Consider the following 24,743-nt stretch of genomic DNA (forward strand, 5'->3'; position numbering starts at 1 on the left):
ATAGTGTCTAAAATATCTCATTCCCTCATCATTCATGTTCTCATATCAATTCTTGATAATAATTATTTTTTATCTCCTCCTCACCACAACTAACCTGTTTGGACTGACCATGCAGGCTTCTCCCTACCATTAGACATATTAAAACCAGTACATCAAGAATAAAGGGGGTATCCAATTAGCTGCTATAATAATACGTTTTCTCTGGAGTGCCCGAATTTGCCACTTATTGCACATTTGCTTGTTCCTCTTTATCATGCTATCCTATTGCAAAACCAGAGATAATCAATTTGCTCGATAATTCTTGCATGGATGACAGGTGATAAGCACAGGTGAAAGTTAGGAAATCAGTCTGTACCCCATAAAAAGGTAAACTAAGGTGGGCTAATGGTATAGAAGTGTGTTAGTGGCCATAATCCAATGGTTTGGGGTTCTTAAATTGTGTTAAATGGCTGTTATGTGCATTTTTCTCAAACAGTAAAAAAAATGTTAGAAAGCAATATTTTTTGGCTAAAATAAATGCTGTAGTTAAATTAGGGGTACATTAAGATAGGTGTAAGTATATTTTTGTGTCATTATAGGGCATTTTAAATAAAAAAAAAACACTTGTCACTTGCACCTGCAATGTTTAAAACACCTGTCCCATCCATACAGCACCCCAATATAGCTGTCCCACTACAGTACTTTAAACCAATTTTCCAACACTTTTTACTTTTTCATATCAAAAATGACATGTCATGATTGGCTTTATTAAGCTAATTAAAAAATGATTTTTGCCTATTTATTCATTAAGGAGGAGTGGTTTTGCACCAAGTCCTGACATTTTTAGCAAAAATAGGGGTTTTGCACAACTTATCACCTGCTCAGAAGTGGTGAAAAGAAATTTGCGGTGATTCCTATATCAGTTTTCACATATACGAAAACCACGGTTAATAGGATAGCCTGATAACTATGCTTGGAGAAAAGTTTTCACCGGTGAAAACTATTCAGAGAAAAACTGGTTATTGGGGCTAATTGGGTACTCCCCTAAAATTGCATTACAGGATTTTGTTTGGGCTGCACCCACTCTGTGGAATGCCTGCTCACGCACAATAAGATTCTCCTCTAGTCTCCAAACCTTAAATCATTCCCTGAAAGCTCACCTGTACAGACAATATTATCAGATTCTTAAACCGCCCACATAACCTTCTTAAGCTTCACTATCTAATTACATCCCCTCTACACAGTCCACACATAGTCTCACATATTTTCTCTTTCTTCACTTTCACATCCTCCTGACACTAGGCCAACATTGGTGTGTGACTAAGGGGCCTATTTACTAAGCATATTGCAAAATGGTCCAGCCAGATTGCAAAGGTTCTTAATGGGTTGTATCATATAGGGGTCTAGTTATTAAGTAGTGTTATGAGACAGAGTGAAAAGTGATAAGTCTGTGATAAGGTGCCAGCCAATCAGCTACCAACTGTCATTTTTCAAAAACAGCCTGTGAGATGACAGTTGGGGGCTGATTGAGAGAATATTGAGAGAGACCATACCGCCAAAACCCATGTTTATTTATAGGAAGGCACCTAATTTAAAAGATACTTTAGTGAGAAGTGCACTTCCAAATAAAGTACCAAACCCCATACGAACAAAGGGGTTCCACAGATGTGGAGATTGTGTGGCATGTAGAACCATTCACTCATCAGAAAGTAAAATTCCAAACTTTGCAGTAAAAGGAAAGGAATACAGAATAGAGGGATTTATTACTTGCCACACAACAAATGTGGTGTACCTCATTGAATGTAAATGTGGCCTTTGTTATGTGGGACGGCCATCAAGAGCATTGAAAACAAGGCTGTCAGAACATCTACGTAATATCAGGAAGGGTTTGGAAACACACACCTTATCTAACCATTTTAAAACCACTCATAAGTGTTTGAATAAAGATATAGTTAAATTTGAGGGAATACAGAATGTAAAGAACAATTGGAAAGATAGGGACTTAGAGGGAAACCTTGCGAGGGCTGAGATGAGGTGGATCTTTAAACTTGATACATTAATACCTGGTGGCCTCAACGCAGATTTTGAGTTAAAATGGTTTTTGCAATGATTTTGAATATATTTTATACTTTCATATTTATTCTATAATTGACATGTATTTATATATTTTATGCTTATTTATTTTTAAACAGCGATGAAGGCTATTTAGATGATCATTGTTAGATTTAGCATGTTAGTCCATATTTATTGATATTCCCGGTTTTCATTCCATGGGTTTGAGATGCAGGTGGGACATATGTTTCCCGTCTGCCTTCAGGCTTGCATTCTATTTTGATGAAGTGTACTATTCATATTCCTGGGTTGCGCTCCATTGGTGTGATACGCAGGCAGGATCTGCACTTCAGGCTTGCGTTCCACGGGTATGGAACGCATACCAGAAGTTCCAGGTCCCGACATACTTCCGGGAACGAAGCGGGAGACATTGAGGCGCGTCCAGTCTTTACCTACACACCAGACTACCGTTCCCGGAGTTGGCGTGCGGATATGGCGCAGGGGCTAATTTTTACTAAGGGAATATATAACAATCTATGCGATGAAGTTTTATCTAGGAGATCGGAGATATTTCCGGCCGTGACGTAACTTCCGGTCGCGGTCACATGATCGGGATTTTTAAATTATATTGGGTATAAAAAGGCATGAGATGCACTACCTAGGAGACCTTGAGAAAGATAGTATATCGAAATGCGTTGGTCAGAGGAATTTCTGTGCATCATTTTTGGAGATCATCTGGATTGTGGACATTACATTTCCATTAAGGTACTAGGTGTGCTTTTTAGAGATAAGTCCGGACTGTCTCTGGATGAGCACATCTGAAAAACAACTGTGCCTGGATGTTTTTGTGATTTTTTGCACTCCTAAAGGATTTTCCATTTAAGAATTTTATATTGTGAATACATTTTATATTCTTTACATATTGTACCAAAATAAAATCTATGAATCATTCACCATATCATTTTGGGAATTTTTTGGAATAATCAACTAAAAGAAACCTTGGTGTGTTTTATCCATACTTATTTGAAGTAAGTTCTGGTACGGTGATCATCCTGCTAAAGATACAGCTATATGATTTACCCCACTCTGTTTTATGTGAGTAGGGTACATGGTAGACCATATGTATTCTATGTCTATGCCAGATATACCATTGTTTGAGAAGTTGTGCCTTTAAAAGAAACCTATATATGTTTTAAACCATACCACATATAAGTGAGTATGGTACGTCATCATATAGTTTTCATTGAGAAAGATAGGATCCATCTCCTGAAAATATTTCTGCAAATAACCTCACCTGCTTGATTATTTGGACAAAACAATTCTACGCTTGTGTTTTTTCCTTGTTTTCTTGTCGTTTTACATATTGAATATTTGAAGAGGAATCTCTGAAGAGAGCAACAAGCGACACAAGGACTGTTTTTCAACTTAAGTATAATATTCTAAGTAGCGCTCCTGTGACATTATCTAAACTTATTATTTATGTTTATTTTTTCTTGTGTTGGGCAGGACAGGATAAGATTTTGGAGCTGCTACTTTTTTGAAATTCGCACCGTGAGTGTTCCAATACAATCATTAATACTTATATGATTTATTTTCCAATTATATTGGAATATACAGGCAGCAGAATGTTCAATCATTTAAAAAATAGAGAAGAGAGTGTGAAGGAAATTTTTGATTCTAATATTGGTACTATACAGCCTGAAACAACTGATGATGATTTAGAAACAGCCATGGAAAGCCTGAGTTCCTTATTACTTAAGGAGAATAGTCTATGGTGGGAACTAGCAACATTAGAAAAATAGCTATCCGATAATATCATTCCAAAAGGTTTAAGAATTAAAAAGAATCCCACTTTCCAGGATTCCAGTGAGAATTTCAAGACAGAATGGAGGGATATTTTGAGTACATGCTCATTTTCTTTGATAAACCTGATTATAAAAGTAATGGAGAGATAAATTAAGATCTATCAATGAAAGAATAATAGTATTACAGACACTTGTACAACCCTTTGAAAATTCTCCAGAATTTACTATTCTTGAGAAAGAAATAGAAATTCGGATGGAGAAAAACACTGTAGAATTAATTAAAAAGAAACAACGAAAATTAGAAAGGGATTATGATTTCTATAGGAAAGGAGGACAAGAGTCTGAGAGGATTAGAGAAATTGAGAAAAAGAAAAAACATAAATACAAGAGAGAAATGAAGAAAAAAGAAATAAGACATGTAGGATTCTCCACTCCAGAAAAAAGTAAGGGCAATAGTAGATTATCTAACACAGATAGAAGAATTAATTCCAATCAAAAACTCTCCAAATATCAAGCAGGGGTTTACCAGAACCCGAAGAACGGGAAAAACTACCTTAGTTATCCAGGAAGTAATTATTATAATAAAGACAAAACAGAATGGGCGTATCCAAAAAGATCCTTCAGAAGAGATAGAAGATGGTATGGAAGAGAACCTAGACTGCCTATATATCATTCAAATAGATTTGATGTACTAAGAGAAGATCGATATTTGGATAATGGTCCTAATCAGTCACCTTTTTTAGTAAGGAGACACCCATCCAATTTTCGCCCGATGCGGTAAAAACTAAAAGAACAAAGAGAGGCACCAGGGGAGGAAAGAGGGAAAAAAGAAAAAGAATAAAAGCTAATAAAAAGAACAAAGAGAGGAAGGAGATAAATGGGGAGGATATAAAAATCTTTAATTTAAGTAATTGAATTTTAATGAATGAAGAAGAAAGTGTCCTTAAGAAGGGTTTAAAATTTGACCCAAGTAATCACATGAATGATTTTAACACTTTTTTAGATGTACATAAATTTTCAAGAAAATTAATGATAAAAAAATTCTGTAAGTTAAAAGAAAAAGAGAAAGGAGCAAATGATCCCATTGAAACCGAACAAATTCTATTTAAGAAAAAGTCAACATTTAATCCCACACATGTGAGAGGTAGCATCATTGACTGTTTTACTAGATCAGTTTTAGATTACCTGAAACATTTGAATAATTTTAAACAAAAGAAGACTTTGGGAAATCTGACTAAGAAAGAAAAGCAGGCGATAAAAGATCTTAAATAGGATGAATCAATTGTGATTAAACCCTGTGATAAGGGAGGAGTAGCAATTTTAGACAAACAATACTATATAAAGGAAATTGAAGATCAGCTCAAAAAAGATAACACCTATCAAAAATTAAAGACTGATCCAACCATTAGAATTAGAAATAATTTTGAAAAATTCTTAAAGAAGTTCCTGGATAAAAGAACCATTAGCAAGAAAGAGTATGAATCCCAAAACTCCAGGAATTTACACTTTACCGAAAGTGCATAAAAACCCCACTGCCCCGCCAGGAAGACCAATCATTGCAGGAACAGGTAGTCTGACGACTAACTTGTCTGAAATGATAGATCATTATCTTCAACCATTGGCACAAAAGAGTAAATCATATTTGAAGGATACTTTGGATACCATCCAAAATTTGAAAGATGTAGTAATTTGTGATAATATGTATCTAGTAACAGCCGATGTGGCGTCTCTCTATATGAGTATTAAGCACACAGATGGAATGGAGACCGTAAGATGACATTTATCCCAAACCGAGATGTCAGTAGATAAGAGCGATTTCATCTTGGAAGGTATTCACTTTATCACTTTATTTTAAACAATAATTATTTCTTTTTTGAAGGCAGTTATTACCTTCAGTGAAAAGGGACGGCCATGGGTACCAAGTTCGCGCCCGCCTACTCCAACCTATTTATGTCCCGTTGGGAGCATGATGTGGTTTGGAGGGAGGGCGTGGACTTGGTATCATGGAACAGATTCATTGATGACATTTTGTTTCTTTGGAAAGGGAGTGAAACTGATCTAAAATCCTTTTGTGAAAGACTCAATCAGAACGAGAAAAACATCAATTAAGTTTTTGACATTAGTAAAATGAATGTCAATTTCTTAGATCTGACTATATATCTAAAAGATAACAAAATCCACACTAAAGGTTATATCAAGCCCACTGACTCAAACAGCTACATCCATAATACCAGTAATCACCATCCTAACTGGTTTAAGGGAATCCCCAAGGGTCAGTTCTTACATCTGAAAAGAAATTGTAGTGAAGAACATCTAAAAATACAACTAATGACCATGAGCGGTAGATTTATTGAAAGGGGTTACAAAGTAGATTCTATCAAAGAGGCTGAGAAGGAGGTTTTAGAAATGAATAGAGATCAAATTATAGGAAAATCTGAAAACAAAAAACAACAACAAAAAAATATTGAATGGGCATTCCTTACGGGATTTAGTTCTAACTATAGAGATATGGAAAAAATCATTAAAAAATATTGGGGGATTTTATTAAAGGACCCAATATTGAGAGAGACCATACCTCCAAAACCCATGTTTATTTATAGAAAGGCACCTAATTTAAAAGATACTTTAGTGAGAAGTGCACTTCCAAATAAAGTACCAAACCCCATATGAACAAAGGGGTTCCACAGATGTGGAGATTGTGTGGCATGTAGAACCATTCCCTCATCAGAAAGTAAAATTCCAAACTTCATAGTAAAAGGAAAGGAATACAGAATAGAGGGATTTATTACTTGCCACACAACAAATGTGGTGTACCTCACTGAATGTAAATGTGGCCTTTGTTATGTGGGACAGACATCAAGAGCATTGAAAACAAGGCTGTCAGAACATCTATGTAATATCAGGAAGGGTTTGGAAACACACACCTTATCCAACCATTTTAAAACCACTCATAAGTGTTTGAATAAAGATATAGTTGAATTTGTGGGAATACAGAATGTAAAGAACAATTGGAAAGATAGGAATTTAGAGGGAAACCTTGTGAGGGCTGAGATGAGGTGGATCTTTAAACTTGATAAATTAATACCTGGTGGCCTCAATGCAGATTTTGAGTTAAAATGGTTTTTGCAATGATTTTGAATATATTTTATACTTTCATATTTATTCTATAATTGACATGTATTTATATATGTTATGCTTATTTATTTTTAAACAGCGATGAAGGCTATTTAGGTGATCATTGTTAGATTTAGCATGTTAGTCCATATTTATTGATATTCCCGGTTTGCGTTCCATGGGTTTGAGATGCAGGTGAGAGATATGTTTCCCGTCTGCCTTCAAGCTTGCGTTCCACTGGTGTGAAACGGATACCAGAAGTCTATTTTGATGAAGTGTACTATTCATACTCCTGGCTTGCACTCCATTGGTGTGATACGCAGACGGGATCTGCACTTCAGGCTTGCGTTCCACGGGTATGGAACGCATACCGGAAGTTCCGTGTCCCGACATACTTCCGGGAACGAAGCGGGAGACATTGAGGCGCGTCCAGTCTTTACCTACACGCCAGACTACCGTTTCCGGAGTTGGCGTGGAGATATGGCGGAGGGGCTAATTTTTACTAAGGGAATATATAACAATCTATGCGATGAAGTTTTATCTAGGAGATCGGAGGTATTTCCGGCCGTGACATAACTTCCGGTCGCGGTCACATGTTCAGGTTTTTTAAATTATATTGGGTATAAAAAGGCATGAGATGCACTACCTAAGAGACCTTGAGAAAGATATTATATCGAAATGCGTTGGTCAGAGGAATTTCTGTGCATCATTTTTGGAGATCATCTGGATTGTGGACAGTACATTTCCATTAAGGTACTAGGTGTGCTTTTTAGAGATCAGTCCGGACTGTCTCTGGATTAGCACATCTGAAAAACAACTGTGCCTGGATGTTCTTGTGATTTTTTGCACTCCTAAAGGATTTTCCATTTAAGAATTTTATATTGTGATACATTTTTTATTCTTTACATATTTTACCAAAATAAAATCTATGAATCATTCACCATATCATTTTGGGAATTTTTTGGAATAATCAACTAAAAGAAACCTTGAGGTGTTTTATCCATACTTATTTGAAGTAAGTTCTGGTACGTTGATCATCCTGCTAAAGATACCGCTATATGATTTACCCCACTCTGTTTTATATGAGTAGGGTACATGGTGGACTATATGTATTCTATGCCTATACCAGATAGACCATTGTTTGAGAAGTTGTGCCTTTAAAAGTAGTGACGAGCGGTTCAGATTCTGAGGAATCCGAACCGCTCTGAACAGGTGGAATCCGAGTCCACCCGAACGCGAGTTCGGGTGTTCCCGCCTGACTCGGATTCCACCTCGAGGCCGAACGTCACCCATCTGGCATCGGATTCTCGCAAGACGTCGCGAGAGCCGGGTGACGTTCGGCCTCTATAAAAGGTGCGGCGCCCGGCGCCATTTCACGTGACTGTATCCAGACGGAACAGTCACGCTTAGTTAGGTAGTGATAGAGAGGGGAAAAGCGAGACTAGAGTAGGATTAGTAGTTCTACTTCTTGCCACTGTGTGCTCCGTGACTGGGCTTAGCCCACTGTGTGTATATTATACAAGCTCCGTGATTGGACTTAGCCAACTGTGTGCACTGTGTATTATACAAGCTCCGTGACTGGACTTAGCCCACTGAGTGTATTATACAAGCTCCGTGACTGGACAGCCCACTGAGTGTATTATTTATATTATACAAGCTCCTTGACTGGGCTTAGCCCACTGAGTGTATTGTACAAACTCCGTGACTGGGCTTAGCCCACTGTGTGTATATTATACAAGCTCCGTGACTGGACTTAGCCCACTGAGTGTATTATTTATATTATACAAGCTCCGTGACTGGACTTAGCCCACTGAGTGTATTATTTATATTATACAAGCTCCGTGACCTGGCTTAGCCCACTGAGTGTATTATACAAACTCTGTGACTGGGCTTAGCCCACTGTGTGTATATTATACAAGCTCCGTGACTGGACGTAGCCCTCTGTGTGTAAACAAGCTCCGTGAAAGGGCATAAGCCCACTGAGTGTATTATACAAGCTCTGTGACAGGGCATAGCCCACTGTGTGTATACAAGCTCCATGAAAGGGCATAAGCCCACTGTGTATTATACAAGCTCTGTGACAGGGTATAGCCCACTGTGTGTATACAAGCTCTGTGAAAGGACATAAGCCCACTGAGTGTATTATACAAGCTCTGTGACAGGGCATAGCCCACTGTGTGTATACAAGCTCCGTGAAAGGGCATAATCCCACTGAGTGTATTATACAAGCGCTGTGACCGGGCATAGCCCACTGTGTGTATTATACAAGCTCTGTGACAGGGCATAGCCCACTGTGTGTATACAAGCTCCGTGAAAGGGCATAAGCCCACTGAGTGTATTATACAAGCTCCGTGACAGGGCATAGCCCACTGTGTGTATTATACAAGCTCTGTGAAAGGGCATAAGCCCACTGAGTGTATTATACAAGCTCTGTGACAGGGCATAGCCCACTGTGTGTATTATACAAGCTCCATGAAAGGGCATAGCCCACTGTGTGTATACAAGCTCCGTGACTTTACTGGACATAAGCCCACTGTGTGTATACAAGCACTGTGACTTCTTGGGCATAAGCTCTCTGTGTATACAAGCTCTATGACTGCATGGGCCTTAGCCCACTGTATACAAGCTCTGTGACTGCTTGGGCCTTAGCCCACTGTATAAAAGCTCTGTGACTCTTTGGGCCTTAGTCCTCTGTGTATACAAACACCATGAGTCCTTGGGCAGTAGCCCTCTGTGTATAAATCAAAAGCACTGTGACTGCTTTGGGCACTAGCCCTCTATGTATAAAAGCACTGTGACTCTGCATGTCCTTTTTAATATCCAACATAAGCGTGGGTGGGAGGGCCCAAGGACAATTCCATCTTGAACTACCTTTCATTTCTGCCACTGCTGTGTGGCAATGTTTCATAGATGTGCTTTAAACTGTGGTGTCTGTGCCACTGTTTATGTGAGGTGTGAGGTGTGAGGTGGTCTACATTGACTGTAAATGACTGGAAATTAATGTTATTGAGGTTAATAACACTCTAGGAAGAAAAAAAAGCCATATTTATGTGATTTTAGCTTTTATTGCCAATTTTTGTAAAAAATCCAAATCCAAATCCAAAGCCAGTCATCGCAGTTTGGCAAATCCAAATCCAAAGCCGGATGATGAATTAGCACCAAATCCAAATCCGGCAAAAATGGTCCGGCGCACATCCCTATTTAAAAGAAACCTATATATGTTTTAAACCGTACCACATATAAGTGAGTATAGTACGTCATCATATTGTTTGATTGAGAAAGATAGGATCCATCTCCTGAAAATATTTCTGCAAATAACCTCACCTGCATGATTATTTGGACAAAACAATTCTACGCATGTGTTTTTTCCTTGTTTTCTTGTCGTTTTATATATTGAATATTTGAAGAGGAATCTCTGAAGAGAGCGACAAGCGACATAAGGACTGTTTTTCAACTTAAGTATAATATTCCAAGTAGCGCTCCTGTGACATTATCTAAACTTATTATTTATGTTAATTTTTTCTTGTGTTGGGCAGGACAGGATAAGGTTTTGGAGCTGCTACTTTTTTGAAATTCGCGCCGTGAGTGTTCCAATACAATCATTAATACTTATACGATTTCCCTCCTACCTCTATGTGTGTTATTATTACCCAGTTTTATTCTATTACTGTTTCCAAATGTAAAGTGCAACAGAATATGCTGCAGTACATAAGAAACTGTTAAAAAATAATAAATTAATCAATACACAAAGAAATTACCATGATGCCAGCGATAGAACATGTAATTTGGGAACCATACATGAAACAGGACTCCACAGTATGCTATATACTGTGGAGCTGCCAGGGCATGTGAGTAAAGTGTACAGTGTGCTATATACTGTGGAGCTGCCAGGGCATGTGAGTAAAGTGTACAGTGTGCTATATACTGTGGAGCTGCCAGGGCATGTGAGTAAAGTGTACAGTGTGCTATATACTGTGGAGCTGCCAGGGCATGTGAGTAAAGTGTACAGTGTGTTATATACTGTGGACCTGCCAGGGCCAGGGCCGGCCCACCCGTTACGCCAACTACGCAGGCGCGTAGGGCGCCAGCCAGCAGAGGGGCCGTGAATAGCTGCCGGAGCACAATTCAGTCCCCAGTACAAACACTGAATGAAGTGCACGGTCCCCCCACTGCCACCCCTCCACTGCCTGCTGCCCGAATAGGACTCCCCAGGCAGAGCCGGATCAAAGGAGGGCTTAGGGGTAAGCCCCAGCTGGAGCTGTTTTCCCAGCAACAGTCTGTCCCCGCTGCAGGTCATGGCTCAGATAGTTCACTGTCTTAGCAGATCCACTGCAGCTTAACCGGATTGGTCAGACTGCGCAGCGTGAACATGGCGGAGGGGACACTGAGGAACTTGTTCCTCCACAGGATGAGAACTGGAGGTTGCCCGCACACTGGTCTCTGCAACCCCAGAGTTTTTGCCTGTGTTCAGCACCTCCATGTAGCTGAGTCCTCCGGCAGATTGCTCTGCAGTGCGTGGCTGCGTTCCCCCATAACTTGATCCTCGGGTCACAGCTCATCAGGAGAGGTCAGTGCTGGTTTAGGATCATGGCTGTGGCCAGGGTCAGTTCTCCATCAGCAAGGAAACACAACCTGGGTCAGGGGGGCGCGCACATAACGCCGACAGTAACAGTCTCAATGTGCTGCACAGCGCAGCACATACCATAACAATGGCACACAAGGATGATTAAAAAAAGATGAAACTTCCTCACTACAGCTTTACAGCAGCCAGCCTACAAGGAGGGGACCAGGCTATTATCTGTGGATATATTATGTCTGTTTCCCTCTCAGTGCAGGTAAGACCTGTGCTGCTCCATGGAGGTGTGGGGCAGGAGGCACACAGCTGACACAGTCAGGGGGCAGTGCTGACAAGGGAAGGAGGGCCGTCTTAAGTGCCCTGGGCCCCCGAAGGCTTAATCCGGGTTGTTACCAGGGCTGAACTACGCCTGGCTTGCCGCCCAAACAGGACCTCTTAGGGCTGCCCCTCACTTCCTGCTGGGCCAGACCTACTGTCCTATTAGCAGCTGTGGCCCACTGTTATGCTTAGTACACACTATACAGATATATCTGTATAGTGCAGAGGCAGAAGTGCATCGCAGCTTCTATAGCCATAGTAGCAGAGCCCTTACCGGTCTCACTGGAGGATCCTACTCACACGACAGGGCAGCAAAAGTGGGCTGCGGCACCCACTCCTACTCCACGAAGGCCACACATTCTGTGACTGTGGGTGGTAGCAGTGAGCACAGCTGGATGAAAAAGTAGGTATGTAAGTGTAAGTGTTGTGACCCTGTTGGGGGACTGCAGACAGGCAGGGATGGTATAGGGAGGCAATACTGTATATATACGGCTTTTCCCACAAGACCACAACCCCTTAAACTTAACTTAGGGGGCGCAAAAAAGAATATTCGCTTGCCAAGCAAATTGGTCTCGGGCTGGCCCTGGCCAGGGCATGTGAGTAAAGTGTACAGTGTGTTATATACTGTGGAGCTGCCAGGGCATGTGAGTAAAGTGTACAGTGTGTTATATACTGTGGAGCTGCCAGGGGATGTGAGTAAAGTGTACAGTGTGTTATATACTGTGGAGCTGCCAGGGCATGTGAGTAAAGTGTACAGTGTGCTATATACTGTGGAGCTGCCAGGGCATGTGAGTAAAGTGTACAGTATGTTATATACTGTGGAGCTGCCAGGGGATGTGAATAAAGTGTACAGTGTGTTATAAACTGTGGAGCTGCCAGGGCATGTGAGTAAAGTGTACAGTGTGTTATATACTGTGGAGCTGCCAGGGGATGTGAATAAAGTGTACAGTGTGTTATATACTGTGGAGCTGCCAGGGCATGTGAGTAAAGTGTACAGTATGTTATATACTGTGGAGCTGCCAGGGCATGTGAGTAAAGTGTACAGTGTGTTATATACTGTGGAGCTGCCAGGGCATGTGAGTAAAGTGTACAGTGTGTTATATACTGTGGAGCTGCCAGGGCATGTGAGTGAAATGTACAGTGTGTTATATACTGTGGAGCTGCCAGGGCATGTGAGTGAAGTGTACAGTGTGTTATATACTGTGGAGCTGCCAGGGCATGTGAGTGAAGTGTACAGTGTGTTATATACTGTGGAGCTGCCAGGGCATGTGAGTAAAGTCTATAGTATGTTATATACTGTGGAGCTGCCAGGGCATGTGAGTGAAGTGTACAGTATGTTATATACTGTGGAGCTGCCAGGGCATGTGAGTAAGTGTACAGTGTGTTATATACTGTGGAGCTGCCAGGGCATGTGAGTAAAGTGTACAGTGTGTTATATACTGTGGAGCTGCCAGGGCATGTGAGTGAAATGTACAGTATGTTATATACTGTGGAGCTGCCAGGGCATGTGAGTGAAGTGTACAGTGTGTTATATACTGTGGAGCTGCCAGGGCATGTGAGTGAAATGTACAGTATATTATATACTGTGGAGCTGCCAGGGCATGTGAGTGAAGTGTACAGTGTGTTATATACTGTGGAGCTGCCAGGGCATGTTAGTGAAGTGTACAGTGTGTTATATACTGTGGAGCTGCCAGGGGATGTGAGTGAAGTGTACAGTATGTTATATACTGTGGAGCTGCCAGGGGAAGTGAGTGAAGTGTAAAGTGTATGTAGCAGACTCACACCATACACAATTAGAAGTTCATAGAAGTGTCAGGATACATTGGCATTATGGGGTCTATTTACTAAGCAGTGCTAGGAGACAGAGTGAAAAGCGATAAGGTGCCAGCCAATCAGCTCCCAACTGCCATCTCACAGACTGTGTTTGAAAAATGACAGTTGGGAGCTGATTGGCTGGCACCTTATCACTTTTCACTCTGTCTCCTAACACTGCTTAGTAAATAGACCTAAGGCCCTCATTCAGAGCCGCTTGTAAGCGGCCGCTCGTTCGTTATGAGCGATGTTCGCACATCTGCGCATGCATACGGATTTTAATACGCATGCGCGAACCAGTCAGTGCGGCCGAAAATTGTTTGTTCGCTAAATAGCGAATGCCTGCTACTTTGAGTGACAGGAGGAGGCGTATGTGGGTGGTAACAGGGGAAGGTGTTTGAAAACGGGGAGTGGAATTCAGAACGCAGGCATGCTTAAAGGTCAAAACGGGCGTTTTAAGGGAGTGCATAATTAATCCAGCAGCGTCATTGACCACGTCACTTGGTTTTTTTTCAACTCAGAACTGAACGCAAAATAGCGGTTGAAAAAACCAACCACAAGAATAGCGAGCAGTTCATACGCTGTTCGATGTACTCGATTAATCTAATAAATAGCGGACATGACGTATGGTGCGAGTGGCCAGGGGGCGTATTTTTCAAAATTACAACCGCAAGTTTTGCTCGCTCGTTCAGGCATGAACAGACCGCAAAGTGCGAACGGTTCATTTGAATAGCTCCACCCAAACTTTTATAGGTTATTTGGGAAACCTGGGTAACCAAGTGTGTGATGCCCAATGATCAGTGTGCAATTATTAGTGTAGGTGCACAGACATAAATATACAGATGTTACATATATATAACAATGTGTATGGCTGGGATTTACCACCGGAGTCCTTTCTTCTTTACAGGATGTCACTTTCAGGATACTTCCTTAAATGTCGGTGAGGTAAATATTACTCATTAATAACTGTTACTTTTCTATTGCTTTATGAGATGAAAAGAATGAATAACATACTCAGATATTTAACCTTTGCAACACAGTATCATACATAGGTTTCAAAATACAATTCTATTAAAACATCTTTCAAGTCCTTCACTCTTTTTCTTTCCTTCTTTCTTATTTAGTATTGCCTTGTGGGTAATGTCTCTATTATATGTCCCTTAGAAGTTAGTAATACTTAATGCAATATTATAAAGAGTCACAGATAGGCTCCACTTGACTGTAAGAAAGTCTCTGTTGAACTAATATTCCTTTCTTCCTTATTCAACGATGCTTGCTTAGGAGCATTAGGAATAATAATTCCTCCTTTCTGCCATAACAATACTCCCTTGAGGTATTACGGGTAAAGCCAGAGTAGAAGGCTGAGTGTTAAATGTGTATAACCACTTATCTAAACGGCTAGGGTATCCTACAGAAATCTTGAAATATACTCCCCAAGTTAAATGCCAGCGTCAGTAGTGCCAGCTGATTCTAGGAGTTTAACCAATAAAAGTCTGGCTAAGTTACAAAAGCTTCCTCCTAATAGTAGTTACGCTTGCTCTTTCTTCCTAAGCAAGAGTCAGCAATCCTTTATACCTTAATTCTCCTTCAAGTATTGTGCTGGGAATGTTTATATATATATAGGTTTATATCCTTGGCTTGCAGGGGTATAGTTCTTTCTTTAAGTAGATGCTTCTCAATAATGTGAAGCTACTGAATAGCTATATTCTGCAGATACTTATGCTCCTTGCAATGTTATTCTTCTATACTGAGGCAATATAGTATAAAAGGGAGTGAGTAACAATGTAAACACTATCCCTGCATCGCTGAGATTAGATATTTAAAGTCATCAACAGTCCCCAGATGCTACAGTGCTCAGAACAGCTGCTGCTGTTTATACATATTAAAAGTCACCTGCAATCTCCTAAGCGGTGGTGCTCAAGCTGCTGCTGCTGCTGCTGTGACTCAAATGTCCCTCCTCTGGCTCTGATTGGCTGCTAGCCGATCTCCGGGGACCAGCCTGTAGTGAGCCTCTACTGCCGCTTCCGCCGCCCTGCTTATGCGGCTTCTCACAGTGGGTGGTCCCCCGGATCCTCCCCCATCCTCCGGAGCCTCAAGATTACCAGCCGGCTTTCCTGTGAAGCGGCCAACGGCACCCGGCTCGCACACCGATGCCCCACACTGGCCCCGCTGCTCGCTGACCAGAGCGCTGCTCTATCAGGTCAGTGCGAGGCGGTCACAGGACGGGGGAACAGCAGACTCACCTCCCACGCTAGCGCTGCTCTATATATATCCTCTTACCGCCACGCGCCCCTCTCTTCCCGCTTCCCTCACGAGCTCTCCTCACTGACCGCTCGTGCTGCTTCTGGCAGCTTCTTTCCCTCGCGCTCTCTATCACTACCTCACTCTATGGCTATGTAAAACAAAAGCACCATACACTGCCCCTGCTGTGGCTTTACCCATCCCCTTACAATCTTCATATACTATACACAACAATACATATATTTCCTACCTATATACATGTATATCACAATATGTATTAGGGACCTTAAATACACTAAGGTGCCAGACAGCACTCTCAGAGCATTCAAAGTACCCCAACTCCCACTGTGTACCTATACTAATATTCTAGCCTATTGTCAATATGGCTACATAGCCACCCCTTTTTATAAAACGAACGACCGCAAATAGCGAGCGGCTCTGAATTAGGGCCTAAGTCACTATTCAAAATATACATTTTTGCAGAACATATTACCATCAATAAAACCCACCAGCAAACTTTCAGGAAATTGTTGATGTTCTAGAGAACAGGCCCTCACACTCAATCCCCTCATACTCATTTTCTTTGTCCTGCCTTTTACTCTCTCTCCCACAATAGGGGAAATGTATCAAACCTTGGAGAGTGAGAAAGTGTAAAGTCAGGGCCGGCTCCAGGGGGAGCCACGCCCTGTGCAGGATGGTACCTCGTCGTCCTTGCCACGCATGACCAAAAATGGGGGTGTGACCTAATTACAATCGGTCATGCCCCTTAAATAATGTTATTTGGGGGCGTGCCCATGTGGCACGCTTCCTGTTAACATCAGGCTGGGGCGAGCCTAGCACTATATCAGTAGCTGGGCTACCCCAGCCCTCTTCCTGCACTGAATGGATGCCGCAGGCATGCGTGCGCATACATTCCTCTTCTCTGGGGCTGGCACCACCATGCAGCTGTGGCGGTGGAGGTGCCCAACCTCCCGACCGCCCACGGGTGGAACAGTGGGGGCAGTTCCCGAAAAACGGGACTGTCCCGCTGAAATTGGAAATGGTTGGGAGGGAATGCGCCCTCTATGGGGTGGTGCCCCTGTTCGACTGCACTGGACGAACATGCCTCAAGCCGGCCCTGTGTAAAGTGATAAAGTACCAACCAACAGTGAGAGGTGAACGGGCCGCACCCTGATCTCACCCACCGAGGGGTGACAGTGACATCAAAGTGCAGACCTCCTCAGTGACAGGAGCCAGGTGCTGCACTATAGCATTACATGCATCACTCGGCTCCTGACACAGTGAGGCAGCTGGCACTGCATACAGACCGGTCCCCGTGGGTAGTCACATCTTCGGGACCCCCGGAGTGACTAAAATAGGGGTTCAGGCTGTGAAGCCACGCCCCTACCCATGAGGCCATACCCCCTACCAGCTAGGCCACACCCTTTTTACCAGCGCACAGATTTGCCCTGTGCACTACAATCATATTCGCAGTGGGTATCACCACGGGGAGGGACACCACTGCCAACCAATCAGCTCCTAACTGTCAGTTTACAGGCTATGTTTGAAAAATTAGTTAAGAGCTGATTGGTTCATTCTTTATCTCTCTCCAAGGCTTAGTGCATCTTTCCTAGAGGTGGGGGAGAGAAAGGGAGAGAACAAAGTGGGTGTTGGGGAGTGAAAGGGAGATTTATTAAAGCTTGGAGAGAGATAAATTGGAGAGAAATAAAGTATAAACCAATCAGCTCCTAACCGTCATTTTTCAAATAGCCTGTAAAATGGAAGCTAGTAGCTGATTGCTTGGTACTTTATCACTCTCCAAGGCTTAGTGCATCTCCCCAATGTGAGGATGATTGTGACAGACTGCTTTTGTGATGTCACTAAGTTTAGAATAAAAGCCACTGCCTGGTATAGGACACTGAGTTATTAGCTGAGTGCACGTTGTATCTATATCTATAGATAGTTTCTCAATGCTGTAACTCTTTACGCATATTTGACTTCTTACAGTTTCAGGTAAGTTTATATTAAACTAAATGTTAATAGCTGTTAGCCTAACAGGCTGCAAGCGCTGGTGCTTGGATCAATTTCAGTGGTTGTGGGGGTGGTGGAAGGGGAAAAATTTATTTTGTATTTGTTTTTCATTATTTTACTTGCCAGTTATCAGCATCACTCATGTTTTTTTTTTTTCTACTTTTTAGGGGCTGTTCACCCACTTTTTAAAAATGACTCTTAAAACATATTTAAGCAGTTTCAGGATTATAGCTCTTAATTTGCTCTTATGTTTAGTGAGTCTAATTTTGATTGTTATCTTTTTTTACCTATATAATCAAGTCCATATGGACATTTTAAAAGCCAAAAAACATTTAGGGGCATATGTATCAAAGCTTGATGTGAGATAAAATTGTGAGATATATATCACCAACCAATCAGCTTCTAACTTACATTTTGCAGGCTGTGTTTAAAAAATGATAGTTTGGAGCTGATTGGTTGGTGATATATATTTCACAATTTTATCTCACATCAAGCTTTGATACATATGCCCCATAGGCTCTTACATGTATAGAATGTACTGTATGTAAAGAAGATGGGCTGCTTCACAATTTCTATGTGTTATCTGTTATCTATTCTCTATATTATGGTATTAGATGACATGTAAGTATCTTCATCTATATTATCTTAACATATTGTAATTACATGCATCATAATGTCATCTTATAACCTTTAATAGGACTCGATCATAGAGGGAAGTCCGTTAAAACATCCTGTCTATTAGAAGTGAATATTTACTTTCTTTATGTGGATTGAGTAAGCATTAAGAAAGATGTATTATTAGTTTTTACTTTGCAGTAACTTCTACTTATTTATATGATATTTGTACTTGTTGGAATTCAAAATTACATAGAAAGAGTGTATTATACAATGCAATTAAAAAAAAAAGATTAATAAAATAAAAAAGCAGCTGCCCAGGGAACTGTATAATTGAACATCATTAAATTGATCTGATCTGCCAATCAGTATATTTCTCCATTTTGTAATGTCAGATTTTCATTTTATATGAATGAATTAGTTGTAGATTAAAATCAAATAAAATGCAAAGTTATTTATATTTGTAAAAGAATTGCTAGCAAAACACCTGCTATTCTGTGTGCTTCTGCCGACCCTGTACACCCTACATTAGGGCCTTAGAGAGCCGGCCTGGGCCCCAGTACTGTCATGGGAGGCAAGGCCTAATCACGGGAGTTGTGGCCATGACCCCTTAGAAAAAAATAAAAACCCCATTTGAGCTCTGGGGAGTGCTGTGAGCTCCTCAGCCTGGCGTAAATCCATGGGAGGGCGTGATCAGTATGTTCTTTCCCCCTCCACAGGCAGAGGAGAGAAGTCTGCTGCTGCTGCTGCTCAGTGGCAGCGAGCAGTCTCCCGGGTCTCCCACTGCAGCCACTGTAGCGTGTGCTGGGCTGCTGACAGGTAAAAGTGAGGGAGTTTTAGGTCAGACCCAGGCCCCCTCCAGGCCCACAACCCCCCTCTCTTGGCACCCCTGTCCTATGCTTCATTCTATGCATCGCTAGTGGACAGATGGCAATAAAGTTTAACAAATGGATCCATCTTTCCAGTGTACATAGAAATACATGTATATATGTAATGTAGGTAATAAGCCAAGAACATAAATAAGTTATAGTAGGTCACATTATTACTTGTTTTATTTACTTGACAACCATTGAGTTTATCTTTCAGAAGAGAATTTACCATCAATTGCACAGATTCTGGGCCTGATTCAGAGCCGGACGCAATTCTTTGTTCGCTCGTACGTATTCAATGTTTTCCAACCAAGCATGCGTCCGGTTATCACTGCGCATGTGTGGCCGTATCTTTGCGGTCAGTTTTCTTTCGCTCGTATACACAGCGAGCAGGAAGTGACCTATGTAATTTGATTGACAGAATGGTCCGTTTATGGGTGGTGACGGGGGTGGAGATTTGAAAACGCAGGCGTGTCAAGCCGTTTTTTGGGCGTACATTAATTATCTTGTGCGAGCGCAATATTTGAACGGAAGTTGTGATACGTCATTGTGTGATCCAGTTTCCATGATGACTGCTCGTTCAGCTTGTGGTAGGGTATTGGATCTCGCAAAGACGATGGTGTCTTCGTAGCTCCCTTAGTGAATCGATGATTTGCTATTCTCCTGAATAAGGCACAAGACCAATCACCTAATAATTGGATCACTTGTTATAATGTGATGTGCAATGACCCTGATTTATTAGCTAAATTTGGAACGCATGTTGTGATTCTATTTGTTTGTATGTTTGGAAATCACAACAGCAATCACCTAATAAATGTTTCATTTTTGATGTTATTTGAAATGTGCTTCTTTTATTTGCTATATTTTGGATGCATGTTGTTGGCACATTTCCTTAGTTATTTTAGAGCACAACACCAATCACCTAATAATTTAATTTAGTGGTTTTTTTTGTTTTGTTTAAATACACAAAGATAATCACCTACTAATTGCTTAGCTTGTGTTATTGTTTACTTACCTGTTACCTTTTTTTTGGGTGCAAATAATTTAGTATATGATCTTTCTCATGTATTTAAGTATGTTTGTTGCAGTCCCTTTTACCCAGTTGCTAATGAAATTTCAACATTTTTTTGGGGGGGGGATTTGTACAAAAATTTTATTAATGTAATTTTTACAATTTTTTTTTTTGGGGTCAGCCAAAAAGGAAATTAGTGTCAATTGCCCAAATAACAAATATTACAAAATAAAAATATCACAAGAAAGGAGAGGGAGGTTTTGGGGTGCACAAATATGGGGCAAACACAGAGATGGATTTTGTGGAAATTAGCCAGTGCTATCAACGCCTTTTTGTCCGCTTGGCCTGGTGTTGCTGGGAGTATGACTTTGTCCTTGTGCTCCTGCGCCTGGCCTGGCCAGAGGTAGATGTTGTTGCCTCTGGCCTAGGCATAGGGCTAGGCACATTTTGAGGGATGGCCGATGTTGCGCCAGAGGTGGAGGGCCCTGATGTTCTTGTGCTCCTGCGCCTGGCCTGGCCAGAGGTAGATGTTGTTGCCTCTGGCCTAGGCATAGGGCTAGGCACATTTTGAGGGATGGCCGATGTTGCGCCAGAGGTGGAGGGCCCTGATGTTCTTGTGCTCCTGCGCCTGGCCTGGCCAGAGGTAGATGTTGTTGCCTCTGGCCTAGGCATAGGGCTAGGCACATTTTGAGGGATGGCCGATGTTGCGCCAGAGGTGGAGGGCCCTGATGTTCTGGCAGGAAAAGAGGGCGGCTCCAACATGCACAGGTGGACGAGCTGCTCCAGGGCATTTGCTATTCTCACATTGGCCGCAGCATTTTCCTCCAGGGTGTCCGCTACCCGTAGCAGATTGGCGTCCATTCTCATCAGAATCTCGGTGTTCTTATCCATTTTTTCATTGAGATCTGTGAGGAGGGCCACTGCCTGTGAGGGGGAATGCCCTGGGCTGTCTGCCACAGGGTCCCCAGCCGGATATACTGCTTCCTCTCCTGCAGAGCCAGCAGATCTACTGCGGCCAAAGCTCACCTCTGGAGCAGACTCGTCCTCTTCTGTGCCTGTGTGGAAAAGATTGTAAAAAAATAAAATTAGTACATTTGAAACTTTACTTCTACATTTTTTAGAAAAATGTCAACATTTTTTACCTGCGGCAACATGTGGAGCCGCAAAGTCTGGCATGTCTGTGTCCATGTTGGACATGCCAAACACCTCCTCTTCCTGCACACACCCCTGTGCCAGCTCCTCCAAATCTGTAAGCTCCATTGACACAGGGGTTGGCCCACAACCTGTCCCCCCTGCATGCCTAGCCCTATCTGCCAATTTTTATTTTAGCCAATATTTGAAGTCGCTCCGGCTGTTGTAAAAAAATGTAGGGTTATATTTATTTAAAAAAAAATAAACTTTGGAAATAGTTTACAGCATTTACATACCGGCGTTTGACTTCTTTGGTTGAACGGACAAAATCACCAACCCCATTGACAGCACTGGCTATTTCCTCCCACAGTTTCCATCTCTGTGTTGCACCCATATTTTGGGGGTGCCGGTGCCAGGTTATCGATGTACATTTGCACCAAAGCCTTCATCTCCTTTCTTGTGAATTGAGGCTGCCTTTTGCGTTTGGCCCTGGCCTGGGTATTAGGCCCCACAGCCTCCTCATTCTCAGTCTCCACACCTTTCAAAAAGTTTTAAAAAAAACATTTTGTCTATTTTTATATTTTTTTTAACTTTAATTTTTGAGCTACTTACTGTGAGTTCCTTGATTTTGGCTTTGCTGCTATTCAGTGGTCATGATGAGACACTTGAATTCAGCAGACCCATTGTGGGCTCTTGTGACGTTTTTATGGATGCGGGTGCATTATGCGGGCGCATCTATAGTGCGTCATTGATTTGAGCGGGAAAGTTCTGGCTATTTAAGGCTTTTTTGTGGCCTTCTTTCGGGGCGGGTTGTTTGGAGTTGTTGTTGTTGTTGGAGTTGGCATTGGAATTTGAGTGTGAGTCGGAGTCGTGGTCTTGGGCGGAGAGTTTGGAGTTTGTTTTGAGATTTTTGTTTGGTTTGGTTATTTTCGTTAGCATTTTTGTGGTTTTTTAATATAAAATTTTTCAGATTTTTGGAGTTAAGTTTGTCATTTTTAATTTGGGTATATCATAACTTGGTAATATTTTTCACATTTTAAATGTTAATACGTGTTTACTTTGCTTTTATTTAGTTTTTGGATTGTTTTCGTTTGGTTTTTGGGATTTTGTTTATTTTGTGTGGTAAGTGTTTTACATTATAACCCTTTATTTTTGTAAATTTTTCTAGGTTTTTTTAGGGGTCACGCTATGCAGATTGGTGTACCTAAAAACATGTTGGTTTTGCAATGCAAATTTTTTTTTTTTAATGTATTGCGTATAGTTTAACCATCTCCTGTCTGTGGGTTAAGCGTACCGTTAAGCGCTAATTTTTTAATGTATTGCGTATAGTTTGACCATCTCCTGTCTGTGGGTTAAGCGTACCATTAAGTGTTAATTTTTTAATGTATTGCGTATAGTTTGACCATCTCCTGTTTGTGGGTTAAGCGTACATTACAATTTTACTGTAGAATCCAAGAATAACTCAACTTCATCTGTGTAGTGCATGCATTCTTGATATTTTGGCCTTAGCCTGTCTTGTTTTTTTTAAATTATATTTTTTATTTCTTTACAAAATCTAAATCGTAGGGTTACTGCAAGATGTCACTGCCCAACCCTGTAAGATTCTTCTTTATATGAAAAAAAGATAAGTATATTTTAACATATTTTAACATTCTTAAATTTCGAATACATAACTGCATTGTCTAACATTTCAGATTGATGTTGGGCGAATAATAGTGGCGATGGTCCCAGACCCCGACCAACCTGGACATCCTCCTAGGCATAGGCCTCGTAGGCGTGCAAGGCCCCAGATATTTCAAACAAGTGTTTCACCCTTTTTGGAATGCCTGATGATGTGGTCTTAAGGTGTTACCGCCTGCCACCCAAAATTATCCTAGACACTCATTCATTAATAGAGAGTGATCTTGAAAGGCAAATTAACAATCCAACAGCAATACCACCACTTACGCAGTTAATGTCGGTTTTACATTTTTGTGCCTCAGGATCCTTCCAGACCACAGTAGGCATAGTTGTGGGAATTTCACAATCCTCCTCAAGGATCCTGAGGGCGGTAATGGATGCCCTATTTAAGCACCTCCATCATTTTATTAATATGCCATTGGATATGGGGTCCCTTAATGTGGTTAAGCAAAATTTTTTCGAAATTGCAGGCTTCCCACACATCATAGGGTTGTGGACGGCACTCACATACCACTTCAGCCTCCAGCAGTGCTGGAGGCAAACATTTCCATTCAATGAATGTAACGGTGGTATGTGATGCCTCCCTCCAGATCCTGTCCCTGAATGCCAAATTTCCTGGAAGTGCACATGATTCTTTTGTCATCCGGCAATCAGGGCTTTGGCACAAATTAAACAACCTACAAGCTGGTGATGCGTGGCTTCTGGGTAAGTGGTACCCTTAATTTTAAAAACAAACACTGTTGACTTATAAATGGTACTGATGTTTTTTATTTTTCACAGGAGACAGTGGTTACCCTTGCACGCCCTGGCTGCTCACTCCTTATTTAGTTCCTACACCAGGGCCACAAAGTCAATATAATTCCACACTTACTGCCACCAGGCAGGTGGTGGAACACTGCATTGGCCTTTTAAAAGGCCGATTTAGATGCCTCTGCTCTGGTGGTGACCTAACGTATTTGCTGGCTATGGTTTCCAAAATTGTGGTCCTGTATGGGATATTTCACAACATTGCCATAAGGAGTGGTGTCCCAATGCAGCCAGAGGATGCCTTGCCTGAGGATGGCCCCCCGAGGTTGGTCGGTGGATAGTGTCTGGGGGGGGCCATATGTGATGACATTGTGGCACGTATTTTCAGGTAATTTTTTTTAATCATTTAGTTAATCAAACATATGTTATATAATTTTTTTTGACTGTTAAATTTCCAAGGTGGTAATTTTTTTTAATTTTTCTTCTCTTTTTTTTACCAACAAATAAACAACCTGCATACTACCTGAAAATAAACGACTGTGACAAATATGTTCCAAAATGGGATTTTACATCTGGACAAATTAATTATTACAGTGAATTGTGGAAACATGTTGGCATGCTACATCTACAACCAGTTCTTGATGTCCTTTTTTTAAATGTATATTAAGCATGTTTGTGTTATGTTTATTAAATGTTTGTTTTGAAAAATGTGTTTATTTTTTACAATAAGTTACACAAAATTTTTGGAGTTTAAAAATGGGACAATACCTTCTTAATTTTGG

The sequence above is a fragment of the Taudactylus pleione genome, unplaced genomic scaffold (genome assembly GCF_031769625.1).
Source record: "Taudactylus pleione unplaced genomic scaffold, aTauple2 ptg000296l, whole genome shotgun sequence".
In the NCBI taxonomy this organism is placed as follows: domain Eukaryota; kingdom Metazoa; phylum Chordata; class Amphibia; order Anura; family Myobatrachidae; genus Taudactylus; species Taudactylus pleione.